Genomic DNA, 7102 nt, shown 5'->3' on the forward strand with positions numbered 1-7102 from the left:
TGTCCAACACTGCAAAAATTGGTCATAGTGGTGCACAGTGGAGCAGGAAGACTCTAACTTCAAATTCTTTCTAAGTATATGGTCAGTTAAAGCTGGTCTGGCATATAGAAGACGTTATAAATATAGAGTAATAGTATAAAGTTCTTTGAACTGTTGAATTCCTGTATAAACATTTATATTTATGCATGATAGGAAGTATGTGATAGTAATTTATAGTATTTTGTTTTTGAGACAAAGTAACCCTGTGTAGCTCTGACTGGCTGGAAAATTATTATATAGACCAGACCATCCTAGAACTCACAGAGCTCCAACTGCTTCTTCCTCCCAAGTGCTGAGATAAGTGTTTAGATACCAATCATTTTTGCCACCAATTTTTGGTGTTAGACAGCATCTCCTATATTGTAGGTTGCCTTCCAACTCCCTATGTAGACAAGGATAGATATCCTTGAATATCTAATCTTCTTGCTTTAGCCTCAGTGCAGATATTATAGGTATTAACCAACATACCTAGCCTAGGACCATATAAGCAAATACCCCATTTCCGGCCCTACTGAAATTCATACTAGTGCACTGTGAATAGGACCGTGTTCATAGCTTCTCTCAACCCTTGGTACATCATCCAGTGCTTCTGGCCTCTTTTTTATCATTACCATAGGGAAACGTAACCTGACATTAAAGCCATCTTCAAAGAAATCTGAACCAAGAGGTGGAAAGATTGACTTCCTGATACCTTTGAGTCACTTGACCCAGCCATAACTGGTATCACCTTGACTTTCTGGTTAAGTAATGTCAATAATTTTATTTAATCATCTTGAAGCTAGTTTCAATTTAATTTTTTCATTCATTTATTTATTTATTGACTTTACATTTCAATATTAACCCCCCGTTTTACAAGTCCCACTCTCACTCAGGTCTTCTCCTAATTGCAGACGCTGAGAAAAGGGAGAATCCCTCTGGGTATCAACCCAATTCAACACATCAAGTCTCTATATGACTAGGCATACCATCTGTTACTGAGGCCAGACTGTAGAGTGAAAAATTATAAAGGCCATTTTATGAAATATGTTTAGATTTTTCACCTTACAGAACTCGGAACTGAAAATAAGATTTCAGGCCTTCACATTCCAGGTGAAGAACACTTGCTGGATTACATTCCCCAAGCCTCGCCCAAGGCAGGAAGGCATTCCTGACTACAGATAAAGATGCTACCACCTAGGTGGGGCCATAGCCCTATAGCCAGGAAAAAGTAAAGATAGTAATCTGAAATGGCAGGATAGGACACAATAGCATGGTGAAAACCACATTTTTGAGAAGAATGAGTGTGCAGAGTGATCTCACATGACTCTAGAACATTTGGGCTAGATTCTCTGAAATGTTCCACTGTTCTTGGTTACCCCTCCTTTGGTCTTCCCAGTGCTATGTTCAAAATTTGTAAAACAACCAATCATGTGTAAGCACACGAAAATGCAACCATTCATGTGTAAGCACTCGAAAATGCCTTCCTCCCCCCACCCCATGCTATAAAAGACCCTTTAACCCACCACACGGGGCCAAAAACCCTGCTCTTGGAGCTAAAGAGCTTGTCGTTTTTGACCGCCGGCTCCTCCCCTAATAAACCTCTGCTGATTGCATCCAGGTATGGTTTCTTGTGATTTTTGGGTGGCTGCAGTGTCCTAAGACTTGAGGAAGGGTCTCCGGAGTTTGGAGCTCTTCAAGACCAGGCAGCCCAGTTAGAAGAACTGGATCCACAGGCAAGCAAAATATTCAGGAACAGTTCCTGCTCCAGCATTGGGGAAAAAGATATGAAGACAAGGCTGTACATCTGTTTCATGTGTGCAGAGGCTTAGGTCTAGCCCATGCTTCCTTTTTGGTTGGTACTTCAGTCTCTGGGATCCCCCAATGGCCCAGGTTAGTTGATACTGTTGATTTTACTGTGGAGTCCGAATCATTTTCGGATTCTTCAATCCTTACCCCAACTCTTCCACAAGACTCCCTGAACTCCTTCTCATGTCTGGCTGTGGGTTTCTGTATCTGTTTCCATCAGATTCTGGGTGGAGCCTCTCAGAAGACAGTAATGCTAGGTTCCTGTCTACAAGCATAGCAGACGGTCATTAATAGTGTCTAGCCTGGTTCTTGCCAATGGGATGGATCTCAATTTGGGCCAGTCTTTGCTTGGCTATTCACTTAGTGTCTGTTCTATTTTTGTTCCTGTACATCTTATAGGCAGGACACATTTTGGGTCGCAGGTGTTTGGGTGAGTGGGTGTCCTTATCTCTCCAATGGGAGTCCTGATTGGCTAAAGGAAGTGGTCACTTTATGCTCCATATCCACCACTAGTAGAAGTCTCAGAGTCACCACTTGTTCCAGGTCCCTGGGAAGTCCTAGAAATGCCCTTTTCTGTGCTGCCCACCACAGACTTCTGTTCCTGCTCTCCCTACACTTCGTTCCCCCACCCTGTTCTTCTCCTAGTTCCCTTCAAACTCAGTTCCTTCCCTCTATCCACCTCCAATATCTATTTTATTTTCCTTTCTGAGATATATTCAATTGTCTTCCCTTGGGCTCTCTTGGTTATTTGACTTCTTTGAGTCTGTGGATTGTAGCATAAGGTTATCCTGTACATTATAACCAATATCCACTTATTAATGAGTACAAATCATACATGTCCTTTTGATTCTAAGTTACCTCAGTAGGATGATATTTTTAGTTCTATCATTTTGCCTGAAAATTAATGATTTCCTTTTGATAATGTCTGGTTAGTATTTCATTATATAAATGAACCACATATTTTTGTCCATTCTTCAGTTGAGAAATATTTAGTCATTTCCAGTTTCTGACTACTACGAATAAAGCTCCTATAAACATAGTTAACTAAGGGTCCCTGTGGGATGGTGGAGCATCTTTTTTGGGTATATTTTCAAGAGTGGTAGAACCAGGTCTTGAGGTAGAATTATTTCCAATTTTCGGAGAAATTGCCAGATTGATTTCCAGAGTGGTTGTAGAAGTTTATCCTTCCACAAACAATTGAGGAATTGCCCCACATCCTCACCAGCATGAGCTGTTGCTTGTGTTTTTGATCTTAGCCATTCTGACAGGGGTAAGTTGAAATCTCAGAGTCATTTTGATTTACAATTCTCTGATGAATGAGGATGCTGAACATTTCTTAAATGCTTCCTGTGGGACCATGCTAGGATGGCTTTGGGTTTTGGTAGAAGTGTGAAAATAAAATTTGAAAACAGCGTTGAAACAATAACAAAAAATTCATGGTCAGCAAAGACCACCAACAATTTGTTAAATTTAGTCATAATAAAATATTAAGTCCCTGCAGGGGCAGGGTGATCAAAAATAAAGGCATGCAAGGGCGTACCCAGACAAGTCCAAACAAGCCCAAGGGAGTAATGGGCTATCTGGTGTTTACTTCTCTCTCCCTCCCTTTCTGGGAGGTCCAAGGTTCTGCAAGTTCTGCCAGTTCTGCAAGTTGCTGATGTTTAAAATAGCCAATCATGTGTAGCCACGCGAAAGTGCAACCAATCATATGTAACCGTGCCAAATTTTCCCGCTCTCCCCAACCCCTACCCATAAATATCCCAAGTTTCCTGGGTTCTGGGTCAGAACCTCTATCTCCTGCTTGAGATATGTTCTGGCCCGAGGGCCCTTGTCATTAAACCTCCTCTGCAATTGCATCAAGATGGTTTCTCATGTGTCCTTGGGTTCCTGCAGGTCCGGACTTGGGTGAGGGTCCCCTTTTGGGGGTCTTCCAGAAGCACTGGCTGGAAATAGCCCAGAGACCCAACAGGTGTCCATTGCCTGTGAGGGATGGGTATTTATTCCACCATGATCCCAGAATCCAGGCTCCTGACATGTGGTGAAGACCTCCATTTGATCAGTGTAGTTCAGTCTTGTAAGGACAATACAGCCCCTCCCAAAAAGGTGTCACCAGCACAGGTAGAGGGCATGACTCCAGGCCTCAGCCCTAGAGAGATTCCCATATTAATGAGTTACCTAAAGGCCAGAGGGTATAGCTAATTAAGTGACCCTCCTTTCTTTTCCCTCCCTATTTAAATCAAGTTCCCCCTGGCTTAAGTGGGGGGTGCACATCCAGACCATCTACCATTCATCATATCAATAAGGATCTTGGAATCTCGGGCTTTCTCCTGTTATTGAGGCCTGCCTTCTTACAGTGTATACCACCTGCTGGTTTCTACAGCTTCCCAACCACTAGAGACACTTCTGTTGAAAATTCTCTCTTTAGATCTGTACCCCATTTTTAAAATTGGGTTATTTAGTTTGCTCATATTTAGTATCTTGGGTTTTTTTTTTTTTTAAATTAATTTTGGATGTCATCCTGCTGTCAGATTTCAAGTTGGTGGAATCTTTCCTAAATTGTAGGGTGCTGATTTTTCTTGTTGATGTTTTCCTTTGTTTTTATAGAAACTTTTTAGTTTCACGTGGGTCCATTTATTAATTGTTGATCTTAGTGCCTGAGGTATTGGTGTTCTGTTCAGAAGTTCTCTCCTCTGCCAGTGCATTCAGGGCTATTCCTTACTTTCTCTTCTATCAAGGATTAACAGGTGAGAACCTTACCCCAATTCCCCACTTGGCAGCCCCTCTGAGGAAACCTAGCAGTTGTGAGCTCCATCCTGTCCTATCTGAACTTCATTTCCCTTGGCCAAAGCTCTGCCTGAATTCCCGAAGGCCTTTGGCTGGCCAGAGACAACCAGGTTAGTTCCTCAAACTCCAAGCTCTTGCCCGCTGAGTTCTCTGTAAGCCCAACAGCCATGAGATCTGCCCTGTCCCCTTTGTACTACATCTTCCTGTCCACACACCTAGCTACAATGTAGATGCCTACAACTGTCAGCTACCATCAAGTGAGACCCCCAACCCCAATTTTCTACCTGCATATCTGGACATAACCAGCAGTTTCAAGCAATGTGCTGCCCATTCTATTACATTTTCTGAGCCACAACTCTGCCTACATCCCTGGAGACCTTCTGCTGCCCAGGATAAACAGAGGACTGCAACCACCAGGGACCACCAGCTCTATCTGCATCTTTGGATGTTTTCTCCCCTAAGGGACTAAAAAGGCAAAAACTAGGGATAACCAGAAGGCTAAAGGCCAGTGTAAAAATACAATCAACAAAAGCCAGAGCAATATGGTACTACCAGAACCTCGGTATTTTACAACAAGTTCTGAATATCCTAACATTCCTGAATTTCAAGAAAATGGTCTTATGTCTAATCTTATGAAGATAATAGATACCATTATAGAGAAAATAAATAAATTCCTCATAGAAATACAGAAAAACACAATTAAACAGGTGAAAAAACTAACAAGACTCTTTAAGATCTGAAAATGGAAATAAAAGCAATAAAGAAAACACAAACTGACACAATCCTGGATATGGAAAACCTAGGAAATTTAAACAATATCTTTCTACATCTCCAACTCTATAGAGGATACTAGAAGGAAAGCTTCAACATAAGGATGGTAACTAGACCGAAGACAACACAGAAATATAATTCCACTCCAGCAAAACCAGAAGATACATGCATGCATACATACAGACACCCACACAGACACACAGAGACACAAGCAGACACACACACAAACACACACACAAACAGTACTACCACCAACATCATAATAACAGGAACTAACAATCGTGGGCCATTAATATCTGTCAACATCAATGATGGCAATCGTCAACAAACATACATGGACTAACTGAATGGATGTATAAACAGGATCAGTCATTCTGTGCATACAAGCAACACATCTCAGCAGAAAAGATGAACATTACTTCAGAGTAAAGGGCTGGAAAAATGTATTCCAAACCAATGGACCCACAAAACAACCTGGAGTAGCCATTCATGAGGAACTGTTTAATAAATTTGAAGATATAGTCTTTAGCTGAAGCCTCAGGGCCTGAGTTGCAGAAACTTTGACCCAATTTCTTGAGTTCTAATATGGAAGAAATGGCATTTAAGTCTTCCCACACTGAATTAGCTCATGGCTTGCTGTGTCTACCTGTTTGTGTACTGTACCTAAGTGGTAGAATTTTGACTAAGAACATTTAACTAAGTGATAACTGACCATTGGGAATTACATATGTATTTTTATAACTTAGTTGCTCTTTTTCAGTCTTCAGTGTACCAACATTCTTGTGGTAAATGGCCATTGCAGAGTCATTCCTCATGTAGATATGTGGAATACGTTTCAGTTTCCTTCATTGGGTTCCCACCTCTGACAAAATTAAAACAAAAAATCGGGTAGAATTAGACAATAAGATGCTATGCTGAAAAGTATTAGCAAATACAAAGTGTTGAAAATGATAGCATTTGTTCTGTGGGGGTATTTTAGCATGCTCAGTTCTTTCAGATTGTGTGTCTCCATTTGTGCTGATCTAGCTTTTCACAGTGGAGTCCAAATGCTCTCTGTTGTAGGCAGCAGAGACTATAATCTATGTTTTTCACAGAGAAGACCCATTGTAACACTTCATTACTAAAGTAGGTTTTCCTTCAGCTGGCTACTTTTCACACAGATGTACCAAGCAGGGGATTTGCATATGGCTCCCTAGGGAGGATTTCTCCTACAGGTCCAAGACAAAAGCTAGCCTCTCTTGTTGTCTTGAGTACTCAAGACTTTTTTCTATCAAGTTCTTAGAATGAGGTGCCTGGCTCAGCTCCTAGGACTGCTTGTGCTCTGGATCCCTGGTGAGGAAAAAACCAAAGATCAAGGAGAATGTGGAGGGATGGGGCATTTCTGGGGACCTGATGATGCAGATGTATACTCTGTCCATGTATGAGATTTCTAGCCTTTTCTCCATAAATGGCCTTGTGAGGCTTAGAGGGTGAGGGGATGGAAACCTGTGATTTTTGTGGCAGCTCAGAAGAAGTTCCAAAGCAGAAGGCTTAGGTGATTTTGAGAGAGTCTTCATGCTTTCTCTACTTAAGTATTTTATATTGAATATTTTTAGAATATGAATGAAAGTCATGACCTCAGCAATTAAGAAGTTGATAAAGTAACATAATATCATCATGTTTGTGCATAACCTTTCATTTCTTCTATTTCAGGAGCCACTGGGGATATTGTGATGACCCAGGC

The sequence above is a fragment of the Arvicanthis niloticus genome, chromosome 9 (genome assembly GCF_011762505.2).
Source record: "Arvicanthis niloticus isolate mArvNil1 chromosome 9, mArvNil1.pat.X, whole genome shotgun sequence".
In the NCBI taxonomy this organism is placed as follows: domain Eukaryota; kingdom Metazoa; phylum Chordata; class Mammalia; order Rodentia; family Muridae; genus Arvicanthis; species Arvicanthis niloticus.